The 11,974-nt window shown below is 36.2% G+C and overlaps 1 long non-coding RNA gene across 1 annotated transcript; it reads right to left on the reverse strand.

Annotated features, from left to right (window-relative positions):
• Window positions 1–8,075: 8,075 nt before the first annotated feature.
• Window positions 8,076–11,611, reverse strand: LOC146915583 (uncharacterized). Its single transcript, XR_015014667.1, has 4 exons — window positions 11,012–11,611; window positions 10,174–10,373; window positions 9,417–9,562; window positions 8,076–8,704 (listed from the first exon to the last, which is right to left on the reverse strand). It is a non-coding gene; the product is annotated as an uncharacterized LOC146915583 (long non-coding RNA).
• Between the last annotated feature and the right edge of the window lie 363 nt (window positions 11,612–11,974).

An 11,974-nucleotide genomic window follows, 5' to 3' on the forward strand; every position in this document is an offset into this window, starting at 1 on the left:
TATAAATATCTTCCGTCGTGCTTAACTTTCGTTGTCATAATCACTTTCCATAAATCTTAGTCCTTTGATACATTTAACAGATGAAATTCCCATTAGCTGATGAGCGGGATATTACACTCTACCCCCCTTAAAAAATTCCGTCCTCGAAATTTAGAAATCATCTACACCCATCGCAACTAAAATCTGCCTCCTTTGGTTTTAGCTATACAATATCTGATCAAAACCACTCTAGGAAGGTTGAAGAATACTTTTCTCAACAAGGCATGTAATTCTTCCTCTTTCTTATCCTGGATAAAATTGAACATGGTCTCTTCCATGTTACTATCTTCCTCAAATCACAGAACTATCCGAGAACATAGTGATTAAATCTAACTTTTGTTATAGGAGAATTGTTTGTCTCGGATCTATTCCTTCTCTGCTTAGCATGAACCCTGCGTCTAGGTAACTTTTCTCTATCTGAATCACTCAGGATTTGCCTTTAAACTGGAGTTCTACTGATATCCAGGTTTGCCCTGCAGTGCTTACGTGTATCTAACACATCTTATCATGCATACATCTTATCACACATAGATAATCTTTCTTGCCGCACTTTGCGACTTTTGCCTCTTACTTTGTTACTCACCTTGACGATTCGGCAAATCTATCATCTCTTTCCGGAGTCTTAAGAAATCTTTCTATCTTTCATAATCTCCCTGTACTGCAATTCTTCATGGGTAACTTGTCTAGCTTGGCATGAAGAAATGAAATCAACTACACTGATTCATCTGACAATCTATTAACCTGTCTGGCGGTTCACAAACTCTTGGAATTTTCTAGTAAGTCCATTTGCACTTGCATTGGACACTCTAAGCACAAATCTGTGCGTCCCGTACAACATGAGTATCACATGGGCATTATCATTCATAAAACTTTATCTTCTAGTATTGGCATACTTTCTAGCGCCATTGCTTGTTACTTAATAACGATACTCATTCTAGCTTTTGTTTCTAAGAGTTTCTAAACTTTGGTACATAGGTTCTTGGAACGAATATATACATGACTAGAAAAATATCATTTTAAAACTGAGTCTATACTAGTACTGCAGAACCACAGGACGAGTCTCTATATCTGAAAAAGGTTTTACGACTCTCCTTCACACTTGTCCCTAACAAGTTGGTCCTGAAGTCTGTACGTCTTAAGTGAGCTTACCCGCTTACGACGTATCTCATCAGTTTTAACAATGTGAAATTTCATGTTTTTTAAAATAAACATCATTCCCAAGTTCCTCAATACCAATCTTATATTTAAAAGTTAGAAAATCGTGGCTTGACACCATTCTGGAAGGTATTGTTATCATTTAACAAGTATAATATAAAAGGGTATGTACTTCGTCAGGCATAACTCATAAATCGTACTCCATTAACATAGCACATACTCTTTCTGACTAACCAATAGCTCTTCTATCCATCCGGCATTACCAAATAGGCAACCCGATTCCTTCATCTGTGGTAACTCTAGTCTTTCTCATCTTACCTGAGTGAAGATGCTTTCTTTAAACTTTTACTTTAATCATTACTGGCTGCGTAAGCATCTATACTTACTTACATAACGAGAACTCCTCGCTTTCCACATAATACTTCTCACTAAAGCTGCATTGCTATCCTGAACTTCTTCACGAAGTTTCTTACTACAAAATTCCATGTTCCATGGCTACTGTTCGCAACTTTATTAATTAACTTCCGTTGCGCTACTCTGATTCTCACCGGTTGGCTTCAACCAATACTCTGATCCGTTGAGACGAGTGAAATTTATTCTTCTTCTATCCCTACATTAATATCTGCTTGAACTCTGCTCGATACTTCTATGTTGCATGCTACTCTGCAACCTCGTTCTACTCTTTGCTGGTAAGATTGAATCTCAAGGAAACTTACCTCTGGACATATCAATGTCATACTTACTCTTATTCCTGAGCAACTTAATTCAAGGAGCACATCTTTGCTATTACATAACTACTATTCCATGAAATGCTCTTACAACCTCCCATGGTAGACTAATCTTGCATTCGGACATACTTCCTTATGCATCTAACATTGTAGCTTCGCATCTCGCATACTATGTTTTGCTCAATCCTTCCTATGCGTGCTCGTTTATTTTTCTTTCTAAGAAAATTTCGTAAATTAGCACACGGGTCATTGACGTTGATGATTCTCAACTATATAAAAACATATACTGAATCTAGGTCCCAGTTGTTACTCTAAATTCACAGAACGAGTTGACAACACATTCGTGCCATCAAGTCTTAGTTCTAGTGAGTTTAGCCCAAACTACGCGAGTCGTAACAGACCGGTACCTACAAAATTTCATTTTGAATTTCAAAAATGTCAACTTCAATCACCCATATGCGTATGTCTTTCTAAAATCATGTAAACTTTACAACTTAGCATCCTAACGAGCCTTCGCAAGTTCATCAAGCAAAACATAGATTCGTTGGGTACTCTTAACTCTGCGAAATCCAACATCCTTGTGATTTCGTATGACTCTGCGTCACATTAACTCCTTACTTTATGATTTCACATCTGTGACTTCCATTCTAGATACTGGTGCCTCTAAACCCTTGGTCTAAACTCATTCTTATCTCTTGTCACATTAACTTCCAAGGTCACGTTAAACCGAATCGATTTTCGTTGATGGTTGCCCATGCCTTTTTCCCTTTTGAAAACTTTAGGGGGTGATATGCATTCGTCACTCGATATCAAAAAAAACAATTTCTCATTGCATAAAAGATGGTGAAGACAACTCTCCAATAGTCACTACATTCCTTAGAGACGAATTGAAAGTTTTCGGAAAAACTGAAAATTTCGCTCCAGGTTCGCTATTGACGAGTTTCTTCAGCTCAATTTTTCAAAACATACCTTGCATAAATTTTTTTTTATTTCTCAATAAATCAATGCACATCAGTCATTCCCAACATCTAAAATATTCTACTACATATGCATGGCAAGCATCAACCTAATTCGATACAATTCTCGGCACTTTAGAAATTAATGCTTCATAAGACAACATAAAACTTTCACTGAATCCTTTTCTACTACGAGTAGCATACTTCTCTGCGTTATCGCTTAACGTAGCTTCCCGAACACTAGAACCTTGTTCACTTTGAACATTCAAGTCCATAACTTCAATAACATATCGCTAATCCTGAGGGTCTACTAATTCTGCCAACATACGTCGTCTGCTCTCTATCTTGTAGCCTTGCGCTTACTTTTCGGAATACAATTCCGTTCTAACTACGACCCTTACTGAAGCTGCAGGTCCTGCTAAGATATTTTCATATCCTTCACTTATGGGTATACGAAGTATCATCAACAACTTACCCAACGCTGTCTAAGCGTCCCTTCTTATCATTGCCTTACATTCCCGGAGGATTCATACTTCTACTTGCTTAGTTCACCGACCACCTACTGGCACGATCAACTTCTTACTAGTACTCATTTCGAGTTCTTACTTCTGAGTTCACACTTTCCAGTGCATCTTCATCACCTACTTCGTTCATCCAGGGTCCTATTCAGCTCTCAGGCATCCATTCTAATCGTCGAATGATAAATTGAGTTGATCAGGCTCAACTAACAACAACAACTAGAACATTTACCCGGAACCCAATGGTCCCACTACCTTTGTTGTAATTTAATGACCCAAGGCACGATCTGAATCGACCTGCTCTGATACCAAATGTAACACCCATACTAGACGTGTCTAGAAAGTCTAGCATGTGCGTTAGTTTAGTACTGGATACATTAAAATATACAACAACTAAACTATGAATGAATATATATATACAACCAAATGCGTTTGTACATAATAATACAACTCAACTTTTCTAAAGTATAGTAGATGCTTCCTTGAATATCCATATCGTCCTGCAGCGGTACGAACGAACACTTGTCGTCACATCCATTCGGCTACTAGCTTGCTAAACCAACCTGTTTATCTGAAACAAATAAGGATTGGGATGAGACATAAGGTCTCAGTGAGTTCCCATAAATCCTAGGCTATAGGCAACCTCAGGGGAAACCTACGGTCACTACGTGTCAAAAATACAACCTGCCGGTTGATTATACGTGTGGGGACTTGCATACTTAGACGGTCGTGCATACTAGGGCCGTCATAGTTTTATCTCACTTGTTATAGGCTTCACTTCCTATACGTGTCATGGCGGTCGAGGGGAATCTAAAACCGCAATGCCAAGAATACGCTCTACGTATCGAGGCCTAAACATACTATAATCATGACACGATTCTAAACCGGACGATTAGGGGAGACCTAAGATCGTCATCGGTGTATCTTTCTCTATTCTTGCTCTATGCATAACTATGTTGTATCTAACAACATATTTTATCTTGCTATCATGCTAGTTTTGACGATCTACGTCTATGTTCTACTATTCTTGACGATCTACGTCAAGGCTCTACTAATTCTTGACGATCTACGTCAAGGCTCTATGACATAACATAAATATATCTAATAATATGCATAGTCAGATTCATTCATGAAGTTAGCGTTTAACAATCAAACCTTATCTGAGTTCATTTTACGGAAAGCCCCGAGTGGAGTAACCCCGAGCGCAATCCCTATCTATCCGATGGAAACCTATCTAAGGTATAACCAACGGCACTCCTGCAGTGACGTGCGGGATCCTTACGGCTAACCCCGTTTCACCTAATGGAAACCCCTTGCACCAACCTAGTGTGGACACAAGAGACACGACCACTACATCTTTCTTACTAAGTGACATGCGGGTTCCTTACGGCTAACCCCGTTTCACCTAATGGAAACCCCTTGAGCCAACCTAGTGTGGACACAAGAGACATGGCACCTTAACTTTGAAGTCTTGGTCTATATATGCATGAGTATTAAATCTATGCTAGCTATCTCTTTTACCTCGGATGCCTATACGATCCAACTAGAGGTAAACTATATGCTTGCTTAACTTGCTATGTGAAAAGATGTCTAATCAATTCACGTCGTGCCATAATTGTTTGGCATTCTAGGTTTTTATACGAAGGGAATACTCTATATCACTTCGTATCTATTCAAGCATACTACTCATGCCTAGCATTCTATTCTTTACTAACTATTCTAGTTCTTGACAAGCTATGTCAAGGCTCTATTTTCATTCCCTTCCTTAGTTGATCGCTACCCGAACATATTGCATAACATAGCTCTTGCATATCATCTATCAACAATCATTGTTAATGATTTACCATGCCTTTCCCTTGTTTAAAAGCTTGCTTGAAATTGTACTTTAAACACTTTGAATTGAGGGGTTTCATAGTTTAAAAGGATACTGCAAGATCAAGCCTCAGATAGCCCTTGTTGGCCACGAAACGAATTGACAACACATGCTGTGCAGTCAATTTCGCCAGGCCAAATATTTCTCCGCCAGGCGAAATTTTTCGCCAGGCGAAATCATGGCGAAATAAATGGCGAGCTACTCCAGAGAGCACTGATCCCCAGCTCGCCATGGCGAGCTAAATTCCGCCAGGCGAACTGTAGCAGTCCAGAATTCTGCAGAAAACGTGATTTTGCATAAAAACCTCAATTCAAGTGTTCTAATTCATCCTAATCATCCATAACATCATAAAAACAACTTATATCATGTGCATGGCATCAATTAACAATATTTGATCATAAATGATACAAAGGGGTACCAAAACCCTAGTTTTATAAACTAACATAATTCATGTTTTCTTCACAAGATTATACAAACCCAAAGGTAGGTAATCTATCTATGGAACTCACCTAACATGTTCCTTGCAATTTCCAAGCATCAACCCTAGCTTTGATCCATTCTTGATCTTCACCCTTTTCACCAAACCATGCTTTAATCCTTTCCTTTATGTGTTTCTTGCTTGCTAAGCTGCCTTAATCCATGCTTGATCATGATTTGGAAGAAGTTTGGATGATCTAAAGGGAGAGGGAGGGCGCAAGTCTAGAGAGAAGGAGGAGAGAAATGTTTTGCCCAAAACCTAGAGAGAGAAAGTGAAGTGGGAAATGAGGAAAAATGGCCCTTGTGGCCTTATATAGTCACTTGCGACGTTTTACCACTTTACCCTTCGCCTTAGTCGTGTTTACCTGACACTGACACATAAACCCCTGCTTGACTAATATTACTTATAAATATCTTCCGTCGTGCTTAACTTTCGTTGTCATAATCACTTTCCATAAATCTTAGTCCTCTGATACATTTAACAGATGAAATTCCCATTAGCTGATGAGCGGGATATTACAAATCTCATCTAAAAGCACTCAACCCTCTTTTGATCTCAAGTTGATCTCTTTAAGTATACCAAATAAAGCGATTTTTACATATCAGATCTGCGTGAAACCACCTTGCGGTTATCCCAATCGTCTCACAGTCAAAAGCAACACGGAACACCACCCTCCTGTTTAAGCTGCCTTGGAGTTACACTCATACGCCTTGCGGATGAGTTAGATCGAACATGCTGATTTTAAAACACATTACAACACCTATTATGCAATAAGTATGGTTTTTTTAATGACAAATATTAATATGTTAATCTTTATGTAAGTACTTTTTCTTTTGTCACAACTCAAACCCTAAGCATTTAACTCTAAATCCCTTTAGAGTGTGTTTGGATGAGGTAATTTGGAAATTTTAAAGAATTTAAAATTCTAGGCAATTTACCTCAAAGTATTTGAATTCGTTCATAACATTACATATCATCAACATTACATTACATTCCTTCATCCAAACAATGGAATTCACCTCAAAATATTTGAATTCCCTCATAACATTACATTCCCTCAAAACATTCCCTCATCCAAACACACTCCCCATATAATAAGTGATTGGTGCTTTGATATTCCAGTGAACTTGTTAACACTTAGTTCAACCAGATGCATCGTGTGAAGTGCTGGAAAGGACCAACATAAATCATGGATGTGGAATTCTCTATAGTGATGGAACTGTGCGGCGCTGTAGATAGTTGAAGTCCAAATTCAATATTCTACCAGCTTTTTTTTTTTTTTACAATCAATATTCTAACAGCTATGCGTACATATTTTCTGAATAAATTAAAAATGTTTGGTTGAAATTATGAGATTGTAATCAATATATCATAACTAGATTTTTTTTTTTTTTTACAATCAATATTCTAACAGCTATGCGTACATATTTTCTGAATAAATTAAAAATGTTTGGTTGAAATTATGAGATTGTAATCAATATATCATAACTAGATTTTTTTTTTTTTTTTTACAATCAATATTCTAACAGCTATGCGTACATATTTTCTGAATAAATTAAAAATGTTTGGTTGAAATTATGAGATTGTAATCAATATAGAACTTGATTCGGTAAAAACAAACATGCAGGGGCTACCATTACAGTAATCAAATCGAGTACGTAGCTACAATGCTTGAAAAAGATCATGTGGGGAGCTACTAATGATGATGATGATGTAACACAACAATATCATATACTGCCTTTATCTCATAATAATAGTCACATTAGACTATTTTACACGGATAAAAAAAATTAAATGAAAGAAAGAAAATGATAATTTTACTAAATTTTCTTTACTAATCATTGACATTTTTTTTTATAGCTTTTGCACCGTCACATTAGACTATTTTACCACTACAAGAAAATATGTGATTTGCTATGCCCAATTTCGCAGCTAATTCGCAGCTAATCCCTAGCAAACGAGTTTAGCTAGAGATATGCTAGGGAATACCTATTGACTCGGCCGTAGCATGGAATGAGAGACAAATTTGCTAGGGAATTAGTTCTTAGTAAATCCGCAGCTAGGTAAACTCAAATACTAGCAAAAACATAGTCAGTCCGCAGCAAAAAAGCATTCAAAATGAAATTTCCGCAACTAAATAACCATGACTTATCATAGCCCTTTCGCAACAAATCTACAGCAACATAACTATGACTTGTCGTAGCGAATCCATAGCAAATCTACAGCAGAAGTTTAAAAAAAAAAAATTCTTTATTGGATCCTAGCAATTAGGACCTTTTAAAAAAAAAACATTTAAATCACTACCAATAAATTACTACGAAACTTAAGTTGAACACCACAAGAAATGCAAAATTGTATTGATAACAAATTAGGTCTCGTACAAGTAATTCAACATCAAGAGAGGCTAAACACAATCCCTCGTTAGAAAAAGAAAAAAAAAAGAGGTTAATGAAATTCCACAGTTACGTAGCATGGGTTCAGAGCCATAGTCGCTTGTTTTTTAGGCCTATAAATCAGCAAATAATATTCAGCGAAGTGACAATCATATGACATTTCATTACTCAATATAAATCAAAGAGAGTTACATCCGTCAAGACCCTCATCCGTTGTTGAGCCTGTTGTTGAGGCTTCTGCCTAGACTTACATTAGAATTATAGCCAACAAGGATGTAATTGTAAGCTTCCTTCCGAAAGATAGGGAAAATATTAACTTTCAATTATCTCCACCAAGTAAAAATATTGACAGCTCTCATAAGCTTTTTTCAGCTTATTTTCATAAGTTCAATAAAAACAAACAGTGATAAATTACCAAAGAGTAACAACAAATGGTTTACACACCTATCTTCTGGTCTCATCTTACACACACCTATCTTCTGGTCTCATCTTATCAAACTCATCAATGCAGACAACACCTCCATCTGCCAAGACCATGGTTCCTCCTTCAAGATAAAACTCGCGCTGAAAATGCAAAGAATAACAATCAGAGATTCTCAATCAAGATACGTGAAGGACTAGTTTATGATCATATCTCAATGTTGAGTAGTGATGACAAACATTTAGTATCCAATGCAAAAAAAGCTAAAAAAACGTAAGCCAACGACACTTACAAAACAAAGTCTATCTTGTGTAGATCGGGAAAATAGGGGTATTTTTAATTGAGATTAACTAGCAACACCAAATTGCTTACATCTACCAAAATTACAGACTAAAGAACATAAAAGAAAAAAAGTCATCTAGAGTTGTGTAAAAAAGTTCCTTCTACTAGAGATTAAACTTAGTTTCTACTTTTTAATTTTTCATAAACTCTCTCAATTAACTCATCTTCAAAACCTATAAGCTTATAAAAACAAATATAGACGGAGCAATTTAGGAGCATATATTTTGTATAAATCATGATCAGCCGTAAATTTTTTAAACTCTTCAATCTGTAAAAGATACCATTATTAGCACCAGTAACATCTACAGATGAGGAATATGTAACAGTAGGAATGAAAATTCAGCCTATGTCTAGATTTTTGTAATCAACTTGATGTAAACTCAAATATACCAAATGCTCAAAATTAAATAAGGATCGACTTGTCCTGTTGCAACTAGCAAATATCTCAGTTACTAAGCCGTTGAGATTCAACATAATCAACTAGAACCATTACTAGAACAAGTGAGTTCTCACCATTAGCATAGATCAGTGAAAATGAATAGCACTCCTTTTAGTTTCATATCAACCGGATAATATTCCACTTCTCGATTGGAGTAGGAATCTTCATGATCACCCAAGGTATAATATCACTGGTCACAATTTGCGGAATTAATATCCTCCTGCAAGTGGGATATAATTCAAATGAGAAATTGAAATCCAAATGAAACAGGACAAAGATAATATAATACATACATAATTGCTAGGAAAAAGAAAAAAAGAAGCAAAATATATGAGCATATATAACACAATGAAAACCACTCCCAACTACTACTTTAAAAAATGCCAGATCTCAACTTTAATGAGCATATCTAAACAGATTATGTAACTTTGGCTATTGCCAGATCTCAACAATACAAAAATACAGAGCAATTTACTAGTTACAACATCTCAATTTACTATAAGACATGTAAACAAGAATACAACATCTGCAGAATTTCTCTATAAAATCGCTTATAATCAGACTGATTTCTAAACTGATCAAATCTTATTGGGTTTCTAGTTCAAATTTATGAAGTGAGGGTATTAATTACCAATGATATGCCTGTAAAAAAGTACTGATTAACAAATGAAATCATATACCAAAAAATTACTAAAGCTTTGTACCAAAACCCCATTTTCACATTCAATTGGATCATGACCCATAGCTTACTACTTCGTTTCATTAGCAAAGGTACCTATATTCAAATTTAACCATAATTGTACCTACACGAGAAAGAGAGACAAATATTACCAATCTCGTTTGCGATTCCAACAGTTCTATTGTGCAGAGGCCGGAATCTTCTCTCCTCGATAGAGTTCCTCTCCATTGTTGTGCTCAGACATGTGGAGACGACACAATCATCTGAAGCGCACATATTCCCTGTAGTTGTATCACATTCGGCCTCCGTAAGTCAAGTCCCCATGTATGCAACCAAAGAGTTATGCTACTGCCTATGATCAGAAAATGGCAGAGCAATTAAAAGCAATAACTTACACCAGGAAAACAATGGTACCAATGCAAATAAACTAGCTACTTATGCTTACAACAACAATCAATGTGTACGTTCGTTTAACTTACACATTGTTTCCAACTCTATTGAATCCCTTCAAATGAAATAGACATTAGAACTACTTCAAACAATGATATCGTTGGAAAATGCACAAAACTCTATTGAATCCCTTCAAATGAAATTGACATTAGATCTACTTCAAACAATGATATCATTGGAAAATGCACAAGAATGTTACATAGCAGCAAGATATTTTTCTCACCATTAACAGAGTTACTGCATGTTATAGCCAGAGACCAAATAACAAGAATATTTAATTACTCCATTGCTGAATAATAATTATCTAATAGAAACTTCATTGTTGAATATACCAATTCAACTTCCTATAGATCAAAACGATGAACAAAAACATAATTAACAAAAAGATTAAAGGCCATGATTACTCTAGAATATGAATTTGAAAAAAGTTACATAAATGCAATAACCTAGTTATGCTAGATTTTACAAAGCAGAAATAAAATGAGAAAACCAAAGTTGAAATCAGAAATTAAAGCATAAGATAAGAGAAAAGAAAACTACATATCGTTGATTGAATTGCAATTGAAGGCTCAGGAGGATGCGATTGAAGACGGCGGAGGATGCGATCGAAGACGACGGAGGATGGGATTGTTCGGTGACTGGGAAGGATAGGAAGAGGATCTGATCGATAGGAGATCCACCGGTGAAGATCGATCGGAGATCCACCAGAGAAGGATGCAATTAATCAGAGATCCACCGGAGAAGGATGGATGGTGGGATTGATCGGAGATAGATGATGATGCGTTCAATCGAAGACGGAGGAGGTAGAGATCCACCGGAGCTAGAGACAGAGGAGGATACGTTCGATCGGAGATGGAGGGAGAAGAGGTTGAACGGAGGAAGAAGAGGTTGAACGGAGGAAGAGATGGTGGAAGAAACACGAGATCGTGAAAATTGTATATAAAAAATTATTATAATCTTTTAAAGAAAAAAGAAAATAAATAAATATTTGTTTCTTTCTTCAAAAAAAAAATATTTATTATATTATTTAAAACAAAAGATAAGATGATACAATCCGTAGTTATTGGCAGCCAAAAAACCTGTAGTTAGCTACAGATACAATCCGTATAAAAAATTTGGTAGCATCCAGCGCATTTTCTTGTAGTGTACACGGATAAAAAAAATTAAATGAAAGAAAGAAAATGATAATTTTACTAAATTTTCTTTACTAATCATTGACATTTTTTTTATAGCTTTCGCACCGGTTACCGACCCACCAAAGGTGGGCGACTAATCCGGCTCGTGCGTAGAGGCATGCGCACTAGTCAAGCTTTGTTTCCCTTGGGAATCGAACCCGGTATTCCCCAGGTACGTCCTTGGAAGGAGCTCATTGTCACTGGAGCCCAAGCAACTTGGTTAATCATTGATATATTTTTATGATCATAAATGCAAAGTAGAAAATAATAAGTTAAAAGTGATACAAATAATATTAGTTAGATGACCAAATTAACGAAAATTAATTAA

This window comes from Medicago sativa, chromosome 6 (assembly GCF_051527215.1).
Source record: "Medicago sativa cultivar Bolivia chromosome 6, Bolivia_mono, whole genome shotgun sequence".
Classification (NCBI taxonomy): domain Eukaryota; kingdom Viridiplantae; phylum Streptophyta; class Magnoliopsida; order Fabales; family Fabaceae; genus Medicago; species Medicago sativa.